Below are 11857 nucleotides of genomic sequence, written 5' to 3' on the forward strand. Positions count from 1 at the left end.
ATTATAGTTATAACCATGTTATGAGGCTATACAGGACTGACCATGATATCAACATTATAGTTATAACCATGTTATAACCAATGTTTACAAACATGGAGTAAAACAAGTTTATATTTTGGTTTCTGATGGAGTGTAACAGTTGAACTAAACTCATGAGGCATTTCTAAGTTATTTTCTTCAATCATTCATTTATATACATTTATATTTATATTTAGTCCTTAAATGGGACAGTGGTAAAATAAGGATTCAAGCTCTTTAGGTCGGCACCTTGAGACTCGTCTGAAGTCGGTACAGCTGATCTGTCAACTTCTCTCTGCAGTGTCCCAACAGTTTGGGCTACACACTAACATGACCCCTCTGTGGAACATGTCAGTGTTGCTCTCGAACGCACACAGGCCCCACAGGCTCCACAGGCCCCACAGGCTCCACAGGCCCCACAGGCTCCACAGGCCCCACAGGCTCCACAGGCCTCACAGGCTCCACAGGCCTCACAGGCTCCACAGGCCTCACAGGCTCCACAGGCCCCACAGGCCCACAGGCCCCACAGGCTCCACAGGCCCCACAGGCTCCACAGGCCCCACAGGCTCCACAGGCCCCACAGGCTCCACAGGCCCCACAGGCTCCACAGGCCCCACAGGCCCCACAGGCTCCACAGGCCCCACAGGCTCCACAGGCCCCACAGGCTCCACAGGCCTCACAGGCTCCACAGGCCCCACAGGCTCCACAGGCTCCACAGGCCTCACAGGGCTCCACAGGCCTCACAGGCTCACAGGCCCCACAGGCTCCACAGGCTCCCACAGGCCCACAGGCTCCACAGGCCTCACAGGCCCCCACAGGCTCCACAGGCCTCACAGGCCCCACAGGCTCCACAGGCCCCACAGGCTCCACAGGCCCCACAGGCTCCACAGGCCTCACAGGCCCCACAGGCCCCACAGGCTCCACAGCCTCACAGGCTCCACAGGCCCCACAGGCTCCACAGGCTCCACAGGCCCCACAGGCTCCGCAGGCCTCACAGGCTCCACAGGCCTCACAGGCCTCACAGGCTCCACAGGCTCCACAGGCCCCACAGGCCCAACAGGCTCCACAGGCCCCACAGGCCCAACAGGCCCCACAGGCCCAACAGGCTCCACAGGCCCAACAGGCTCCACAGGCCCAACAGGCCCCACAGGCCCAACAGGCCCCACAGGCCCCACAGGCTCCACAGGCCCCACAGTCCCCACAGGCTCCACAGGCCCAACAGACCCAACAGGCCCAACAGGCTCCACAGGCCCCACAGGCCCCACAGGCTCCACAGGCCCCACAGGCCCCACAGGCTCCACAGGCTCCACAGTCACTCTCTCTTTCAGTCTCTCTCTCTGTCTCGCTCTTTCAGTCACTCTCTCATGCTCTCACACTCACTCTCCCACTCCGGTGTGTGTTACACACACACACACACACACACACACACACACACACACACACACACACACACACACACACACACACACACACACACACACACACACACACACACACACACACACACACACACACACACACACACCCACACACACACACACACACACACACACACACACACACACACACACACACACTATAAACTCTTACCTTGTTAACAAACTATTAACTCTTACCTTTACCTTGTTAACAAACTATAGTTTTGGCAGTCGGTTAGGGCATCTACTTTGTGCGGGACACAAGTAATTTATCCAACATTTGTTCACAGACAGATTATTTCACTTATAATTCACTGTATCACAATTCCAGTGGGTCAGAAGTTTACATACACTAAGTTGACTGGGCACTTAAACACCTTGGAAAATTCCAGAAAATGATGTCATGGTTTTAGAAGCTTCTGATAGGCTAATTGACATAATTTGAGTCAATTGAGGTGAACCTGTGGATGTATTTCAAGGCCTACCTTCAAACTCAGTCTCTTTTCTTGACATCATGGGAAAATCAAAAGAAATCAGCCAAGACCTCAGAATAAAATTGTAGACCTCCACAAGTCTGGTTCATCCTTTTTTGGGAGCACTTCCAAACGCCTGAAGGTACCACGTTCATCTATACATACAATAGTACGCAAGTATAAACTCCATGGGACCACGCAGCCGTCATACCGCCAGGAAGGAGACGTGTTCTGTCTCCTAGAGATGAACGAATGCTTTGGTGTGAAAGTGCAAATCAATCCCAGAACAACAGCAAAGGACCCTGTGAAGATGCTGGAGGAAACAGGTACAAAAGTATCTATATCCACAGTAAAACGAGTCCTATATCGACATAACCTGAAAGGCCTCTCAGCAAGGAAGAAGCCACTGCTCCAAAACTGCCATAAAAAGCCAGGCTACGGTTTGCAACTGCACATGGGGACAAAGATCATACTTTTTGGAGAAATGTCCTCTGGTCTGATGAAACAAAATAGAACTGTTTGGCCATAATGACCATTGTTATGTTTGGAGGAAAAAGGGGGAGGCTTGCAAGCCGAAGAACACCATCCCAACCGTGAAGCACGGGGGTGGCAGCATCATGTTCTGGGGGTGCTTTGCTGCAGGAGGGACTGGTGCACTTCACAAAATAGATGGCGTCATGAGGGAGGAAGATTATGTGGATATATTGAAGCAACATCTCAAGACATAAGTTAGGAAGTTAAAGCTTGGTCACAAATGGGTCTTCCAAATGGACAATGACCCCAAGCATACTTCTAAAGTTGTGGCAAAATGGCTTAAGGACAACATAGTCAAGGTATTGGAGTGGCCATCACAAAGCCCTGACCTCAATCCTATAGAACATTTGTGGGCAGAAATGAAAAAGTGTGTGCGAGCAAGGAGGCCTACAAACCTGACTCAGTTGCACCAGCTCTGTCAGGAGGCCTACAAACCTGACTCAGTTACACCAGCTCTGCCAGGAGGCCTACAAACCTGACTCAGTTACACCAGCTCTGTCAGGAGGCCTACAAACCTGACTCAGTTACACCAGCTCTGCCAGGAGGCCTACAAACCTGACTCAGTTACACCAGCTCTGCCAGGAGGCCTACAAACCTGACTCAGTTACACCAGCTCTGTCAGGAGGCCTACAAACCTGACTCAGTTACACCAGCTCTGTCAGGAGGCCTACAAACCTGACTCAGTTACACCAGCTCTGTCAGGAGGCCTACAAACCTGCCTCAGTTACACCAGCTCTGTCAGGAGGCCTACAAACCTGACTCAGTTACACCAGTTCTGTCAGGAGGCCTACAAACCTGACTCAGTTACACCAGCTCTGCCAGAGGCCTACAAACCTGCCTCAGTTACACCAGCTCTGCCAGGAGGCCTACAAACCTGACTCAGTTACACCAGCTCTGTCAGGAGGCCTACAAACCTGACTCAGTTACACCAGCTCTGTCAGGAGGCCTACAAACCTGACTCAGTTACACCAGCTCTGGTCAGGAGGCCTACAAACCTGACTCAGTTACACCAGCTCTGTCAGGAGGCCTACAAACCTGACTCAGTTACACCAGCTCTGTCAGGAGGCCTACAAACCTGACTCAGTTACACCAGCTCTGGTCAGGAGGCCTACAAACCAGACTCAGTTACACCAGCTCTGCCAGGAGGCCTACAAACCTGACTCAGTTACACCAGCTCTGTCAGGAGGCCTACAAACCTGACTCAGTTACACCAGCTCTGTCAGGAGGCCTACAAACCTGACTCAGTTACACCAGCTCTGTCAGGAGGAATGGGACAAAATTCATCCAACTTATTGTGGGAAGCTTGTGGAAGGCTACCCAAAACATTTGACCCAAGTGAAACCATTTAAGGCAATGCTACCAAATACTCATTGAGTGTATGTAAACTTCTGACCCACTGGGAATGTGATGAAAGAAATGAAAGCTGAAATAAATCATTCTCTCTACTATTATTCTGACAATTCACATTCTTAAAATAAAATGGTCCTAACTGACCTAAGACTGAGAAGTTTTACTGTCCGGTTAAATGTCAGGAATTGTGAAAAAACTGAGTTTAAATGTATTTGGCTAAGGTGTATGTAAACTTCCGACTTCAACTGTATCTGCACTCTGGCCTGTGGTGAGACAACTTCAACAGGAGATGGAGCAGGAGAAGAACAGAGCACTAGAGGAGAGGATCAGACTGCTGGAGGAGAGGGTGAGGGGGGTGGCGTGTGACAGAGAACAACCCCACTAGAGAGGTGGCCACCCCCGCAGAGAAGCCAGCAGAACAGCCCACCTCAGCTCCCGACAAAAGTATTTATCTATCTATCTATCTATCTATCTATCTATCTATCTATCTATCTATCTATCTATCTATCTATCTATCTATCTATCTATCTATCTATCAATTCAATTCAAGGGGCTTTATTGGCATGGGAAACATGTGTTAACATTGCCAAAGAAAGTGAGGTGGATAATATACAAAAGTGAAATAAACAATAACAATTAACAGTAAACATTACACATACAGAAGTTTCAAAACAATGAAGACATTACACATGTCATATTACGTATATATACAGTTTTGCAACGATGTACAAATGGTTAAGGGTACACAAGGGAAACTAAATAAGCATAAATATCTCTATCTATCTATATATATATATATATCTATCCATCTACCTGGTCAGAAGTAGTGTACTACAAAACATTAGGAACACCTTCCTAATATTGAGTTGCAATTCCTGGGGTATTGACCCAACCAACCAGTGCCCGGCACATTGGCTAACCGGGCTATCTGCATTGTGTCCCATAACCCACCAACCCTTCTTTTGCGCTACTGCTACTCTCTGTTCATCATATATGCATAGTCACTTTAACCATATCTACATGTACATACTACCTCAATCAGCCTGACTAACCAGTGTGTCTGTATGTAGCCTCACTACTGTATATAGCCTGTCTTTTTACTGTTGTTTTATTGTTCACCTAATACCTTTTTTGCACTATTGCCTGTCAGTAAGCGCACGTGATGAATAAACTTTGATTTGAAAGCTTTAACTATATCATCCTGGAATATCTAAGGCGTGAGGTCATCTGCCTTTGGCCCAAAGAACAGGAACCTGACTTCATCAAATAAATTAGAAATGAGAAATACAGACATTGTCATCCTAAAAGAAACATGGTATAAGGGAGACGGACCCACTGGTTTCTAGGTTACAGAGAGCTGGTAGTCCCATCCACCACACTACCAGGTGGGTGGTATAGAGGAGATGGACCCACTGGTTGTCCTCTAGGTTACAGAGAGCTGGTAGTCCCATCCACCAAACTACCAGGTGGGTGGTATAGAGGAGATGGAGGAGATGGACGTTCTTTTAACGCAACGTAACGTAATCAACACTGCTAGCTAGCCAGCTAGCCCCGAATAGCAGCACTGTAGAAACTATTACACTCAACAGAACGACTTGATTAGTGTAGTGTCAACAACGCAGCCACTGCCAGCTAGCCTACAAAGTCAACAACGCAGCCACTGCCAGCTAGCCTACTTCGGCAGTACTGTATCATTTTAATCATTTTAGTCAATAAGATTCTTGCTACGTAAGTTTAACTTTCTGAACATTCGAGACGTGTAGTCCACTTGTCATTCCAAAATGGTTGGAATTGTGCCAAACCTTGTGCACTTTTAATGCCCACACAGCCAAGAGCGTGTGTGTATCTTGCATTAGCGTAGCCTCTTCTGTAGCCTGTCAACTATGTGAGTCTGTCTATCCCTGTTCTCTCCTCTCTGCACAGACCATACAAACGCTCCACACCGCGTGGCCGTGGCCACCCTAATCTGGTGGTCCCAGCGTGCACGACCCACGTGGAGTTCCAGGTCTCCGGTAGCCTCTGGAACTGCCGATCTGCGGCCAACAAGGCAGAGTTCATCTCAGCCTATGCCTCCTCCAGTCCTCAACTTCTTGGCACTGACGGAAACATGGATCACCACAGATAACACTGCTACTCCTACTGCTCTCTCTTCGTCCGCCCACGTGTTCTCGCACACCCCGAGAGCTTCTGGTCAGCGGGGTGGTGGCACTGGGATCCTCATCTCTCCCAAGTGGTCATTCTCTTTCTCCCCTTACCCATCTGTCTATCGCTCCTTGAATTCCATGCTGTCACAGTTACCAGCCCTTTCAAGCTTAACATCCTTATCATTCATCGCCCTCCAGGTTCCTCGAGAGTTCATCAATGAGCTTGATGCCTTGATAAGCTCCTTTCCTGAGGACGGCTCACCTCTCACAGTTCTGGGCGACTTTAACCTCCCCACGTCTACCTTTGACTCATTCCTCTCTGCCTCCTTCTTCCACTCCTCTCCTCTTTGACCTCACCCTCTCACCTTCCCCCTACTCACAAGGCAGGCAATACGCCGACCTCATCTTTACTAGATGCTGTTCTTCCACTAACCTCATTGCAACTCCCTCCAAGTCTCCGACCACTACCTTGTATCCTTTTCCCTCTCGCTCTCATCCAACACTTCCCACACTGCCCCTACTCGGATGGTATCGCGCCGTCCCAACCTTCGCTCTCTCCCCGCTACTCTCTCCTCTTCCATCCTATCATCTCTTCCCTCTGCTCAAACCTTCTCCAACCTATCTCCTGATTCTGCCTCCTCAACCCTCCTCTCCTCCCTTTCTGCATCCTTTGACTCTCTATGTCCCCTATCCTCCAGGCCGGCTCGGTCCTCCCCTCCCGCTCCGTGGCTCGACGACTCATTGCGAGCTCACAGAACAGGGCTCCGGGGCAGCCGAGCGGAAATGGAGGAAAACCCGCCCCTGCGGACCTGGCATCCTTTCACTCCCTCCTCTCTACATTTTCCTCCTCTGTCTGCTGCTAAAGCCACTTTCTACCACTCTAAATTCCAAGCATCTGCCTCTAACCCTAGGAAGCTCTTTGCCACCTTCTCCTCCCTCCTGAATCCTCCTCCCCCTCCCCTCCTCCCTCTCTGCAGATGACTTCGTCAACCATTTTGAAAAGAAGGTCGACGACATCCGATCCTCGTTTGCTAAGTCAAACGACACCGCTGGTTCTGCTCACACTGCCCTACCCTGTGCTCTGACCTCTTCTCCCAATGAAATCTGCTGCCTTGTGACGGCCGGCCGCCCAACAACCTGCCCGTTTGACCCTATCCCCTCCTCTCTTCTCCAGACCATTTCCGGAGACCTTCTCCTTACCTCACTCGCTCATCCCTGACCGCTGGCTACGCCCTTCCGTCTTTCAAGAGAGCGAGAGTTGCACCCCTTCTGAAAAAAACCTACACTCGATCCCTCCGATGTCAACAACTACAGACCAGTATCCCTTCTTTCTTTCTCTCCAAAACTCTTGAACGTGCCGTCCTTGCCCAGCTCTCCCGCTATCTCTCTCAGAATGATCTTCTTGATCCAAATCAGTCAGGTTTCAAGACTAGTCATTCAACTGAGACTGCTCTTCTCTGTATCACGGAGGCGCTCCGCACTGCTAAAGCTAACTCTCTCTCCTCTGCTCTCATCCTTCTAGACCTATCGGCTGCCTTCGATACTGTGAACCATCAGATCCTCCTCTCCACCCTCTCCGAGTTGGGCATCTCTCGGCGCGGCCCACGCTTGGATTGCGTCCTACCTGACAGGTCGCTCCTACCAGGTGGCGTGGCGAGAATCTGTCTCCTCACCACGCGCTCTCACCACTGGTCTCCCCAGGGCTCGGTTCTAGGCCCTCTCCTATTCTCGCTATACACCAAGTTACTTGGCTCTGTCATAACCTCACATGGTCTCTCCTATCATTGCTATGCAGACGACACACAATTAATCTTCTCCTTTCCCTTCTGATGACCAGGTGGCGAATCGCATCTCTGCATGTCTGGCAGACATATCAGTGTGGATGACGGATCACCACCTCAAGCTGAACCTCGGCAAGACGGAGCTGCTCTTCCTCCCGGGAAGGACTGCCCGCTCCATGATCTCGCCATCACGGTTGACAACTCCATTGTGTCCTCCTCCCAGAGCGCTAAGAACCTTGGCGTGATCCTGGACAACACCCTGTCCTTCTCAACTAACATCAAGGCGGTGGCCCGTTCCTGTAGGTTCATGCTCTACAACATCCGCAGAGTACGACCCTGCCTCACACAGGAAGCGGCGCAGGTCCTAATCCAGGCACTTGTCATCTCCCGTCTGGATTACTGCAACTCGCTGCTGGCTGGGCTCCCTGCTTGTGCCGTTAAACCCCTACAACTCATCCAGAACGCGCAGCCCGTCTGGTGTTCAACCTTCCCAAGTTCTCTCACATCACCCCGCTCCTCCGCTCTCTCCACTGGCTTCCAGTTGAAGCTCGCATCCGCTACAAGACCATGGTGCTTGCTACGGAGCTGTGAGGGGAACGGCACCTCAGTACCTCCAGGCTCTGATCAGGCCCTACACCCAAACAAGGGCACTGCGTTCATCCACCTCTGGCCTGCTCGCCTCCCTACCACTGAGGAAGTACAGTTCCCGCTCAGCCCAGTCAAAACTGTTCGCTGCTCTGGCCCCCAGTGGTGGAACAAACTCCCTCACGACGCCAGGACAGCGGAGTCAATCACCACCTTCCGGAGACACCTGAAACCCCACCTCATTTAAGGAATACCTAGATAGGATAAGTAATCCTTCTCACCCCCCCTAAAAGATTTAGATGCACTATTGTAAAGTGGCTGTTCCACTGGATGTCATAAGGTGAATGCACCAATTTGTAAGTCGCTCTGGATAAGAGCGCCTGCTAAATGACTTAAAATGTAAATGTAATGTAAATGACCCACTGGTTGCCTTATAGGTTACAGAGAGCTGGTAGTCCCATCCACCACACTACCAGGTGGGTGGTATAGAGGAGATGGACCCACTGGTTGCCCTCTAGGTTACAGAGAGCTGGTAGTCCCATCCACCACACTCCCAGGTGTGAAACAGGGACAGGACTCACAGGGTATGCTAATTTGATATAGAGCACACCAAACTCACTCTATTAAATTAATCAAAACAGGAACATTTTACTTCTGGCTAGAAATTCAAAAGGAAATTATCTCAACAGAGAAAATGTCCTGCTGTGTGCTACCTATATCCCCCCACTAGAATCCCCTATATCCCCCACTAGAATCCCCTATATCCCCCACTAGAATCCCCCATATCCCCCACTCAGAATCCCCTATATCCCCCCCACCAGAATCCCCTATATCCCCCACTAGAATCCCCTATATCCCCTCACTAGAATCCCCTATATCCCCCACTAGAATCCCCTATATCCCCCCACTAGAATCCCCTATATCCCCCCACTCAGAATCCCCTATATCCCCCACCAGAATCCCCTATATCCCCCCACTCAGAATCCCCTATATCCCCCCACTAGAATCCCCTATATCCCCCACCAGAATCCCCTATATCCCCCCACCAGAATCCCCTATATCCACCCACTAGAATCCCCTATATCCCCCACTCAGAATCCCCTATATCCCCCACTAGAATCCCCCTATATCCCCCACTAGAATCCCCTATATCCCCCACTAGAATCCCCTATATCCCCACACTAGAATCCCCTATATCCCCCACTAGAATCCCCTATATCCCCCACCAGAATCCCCCTATATCCCCCACCAGAATCCCCATATCCTCCCCACTAGAATCCCCTATATCCCCCACTCAGAATCCCTCTATATCCCCCACTAGAATCCCCTATATCCCCACACTAGAATCCCTATATCCCCCCCACTAGAATCCCCCTATATCCCCCACTAGAATCCCATATATCCTCCCCACTAGAATCCCCTATATCCCCCACTAGAATCCCCTATATCCCCCACTCAGAATCTCCATACTTTAATGAAGATAGCTTCTCCATCCTGGAGGGGGAAATCAATCATTTCCTGGCCCAGGGACATGTACTAGTCTATGGTGACCTAAATGCCAGGACTGGACCAGAACCTGACACCCTCAGCACACAGGGGGACAAACACCTACCTAGAGGTGACAGCATTTCCTCACCCATATGCCCCCTAGGCACAACTATGACAACATAACCAACAAAAACGGGTCACAACTCCTGCAGCTCTGTCGCACGCTGGGTATGTACATAGTCAACGGTAGGCTTCGAGGGGACTCCTATGGTATGTACACCTATTGCTCATCTCTTGGCAGTAGTACTGTAGACTACTTTATCACTGACCTCAACCCAGAGTCTCTCAGAGCTCACAGTCAGCCCACTGACCTCAACCCAGAGTCTTTCAGAGCGTTCAGTCAGCCCACTGACACCTCTATCAGACCACAGCAAAATCACAGTCTACTTGAACTGAGAAATACTCAGTCATGAGGCATCAAAGGAACTGAGTAATATTAAGAAATGCTATAGATGGAAGGAAAGTAGTGTGGAAACCAACCAAAACACTATTAGGTAACAACAAATTCAATCCCTTTTAGACAATTTCCTGGACAAAACGTTCCACTGTAATAGTGAAGGTGTAAACTTGGCAGTAGAAAACCTAAACAGTATATTTGACTACTCAGCTTCCCTATCAAACCTAAAAATCTCAAATAGATAACCGAAGAAAATGAACAACAATGACAAATGGTTTGATGAAGAATGCAAAAACCTAAGAAAGAAATTGAGAAACCTGTCCAACCAAAAACATAGAGACCCGGAAAACCTGAGTCTACGCCTTCACTACGGTGAATCACTAAAACAATACAGAAATACACTACGGAAAAAGAAGGAACAGCATGTCAGAAATCAGCTCAATGTAATTGAAGAATCCATAGACTCTAACCACTTCTGGGAAAATTGGAAAACACTGAACAAACAACAACACGAATAATTATCTATCCAAAATGGAGATGTATGGGTAAACCACTTCTCCAATCTTTTTGGCTCTATAACAAAGAACAAATAGCAAAAACATATACATGATCAAATACAAATCTTAGAATCAACTATCAAACACTACCACAACCCACTGGATTCCAGAACAAACTGGATTCCAGAACCCACTGGATTCCAGAACAAACTGGATTCTCCAATTACAATCAATGAACTACAGGACAAAATAAAACCCAAACCAGGACTGTGGGGTGAGACAGGGAAGCAGCTTAAGCCCCCAACCTCTTCAACATATATATCAACAAATTGGTGAGGGCACTAGCACAGTTTTCAGCACCCAGCCTCACCCTACTAGAACCGGAAGTAAAATGTCTACTGTTTGTTAATGATCTGGTGCTTCTCTCCCCAACCAAGGAGTGCGTAGAGCAGCACCTAGAACTTCTGCCCAGATTCTGTCAGACCGTGGCCCTGACAGTAAAACTCAGTAAGACATAAATAACGGTGTTTCAAAAAGGGTCCAGTTGCCAGGACCACAAATACAAATTCCATCTAGACACCAGAGCACACAAAAACTATACATACCTTGGCCTAAACATCAGAGCCACAGGTAACTTCCACAAAGCTAAGAGACAAGGCTGGAAAGGCCTTCTATGCCATCAAAGGAACATACATTTCAACATACCAATTAGGATCTGGCTAAAAATACTTCAGTTATAGAACCCATTGTCCTTTATGTTTGTGAGGTCTGGGGTCCGCTCACCAACCAAGAATTCACACAATGGGACAAACACCAAATTGAGACTCATCGTGTAATTCTGCAAAAATATCCTCTGTGTACAAAGTAAAACACCAAATAATGCAGAGCAAAATTAGGCCGATGCCCACTAATTATCAAAATCCAGGAAAGAGGCGTTACATTCTACAACCACCTAAAAGGAAGTGATTCCCAAACCTTCCATAACAAAGCCATCACCTACAGAGAGATGAACCTGGAGAAGTGTCCCTTAGCAAGCTGGTCCTGGGCTCTGTTCACAAACACACCCACAGAGCCCCAGGACAGCAACACCATTAGACCCAACCAAACCGTAG

The 11857-nt window shown here is 48.9% G+C and overlaps 1 long non-coding RNA gene across 1 annotated transcript; it reads right to left on the reverse strand.

The window, feature by feature from the left end:
- Positions 1 to 2195: 2195 nt before the first annotated feature.
- Positions 2196 to 3903, reverse strand: LOC127918896 (uncharacterized). The gene is made up of 3 exons (XR_008101283.1): positions 3600 to 3903; positions 3439 to 3518; positions 2196 to 3198 (listed from the first exon to the last, which is right to left on the reverse strand). It is a non-coding gene; the product is annotated as an uncharacterized LOC127918896 (long non-coding RNA).
- Positions 3904 to 11857: the final 7954 nt, after the last annotated feature.

The sequence above is a fragment of the Oncorhynchus keta genome, unplaced genomic scaffold, assembly GCF_023373465.1.
Source record: "Oncorhynchus keta strain PuntledgeMale-10-30-2019 unplaced genomic scaffold, Oket_V2 Un_contig_15204_pilon_pilon, whole genome shotgun sequence".
Classification (NCBI taxonomy): Eukaryota; Metazoa; Chordata; class Actinopteri; order Salmoniformes; family Salmonidae; genus Oncorhynchus; species Oncorhynchus keta.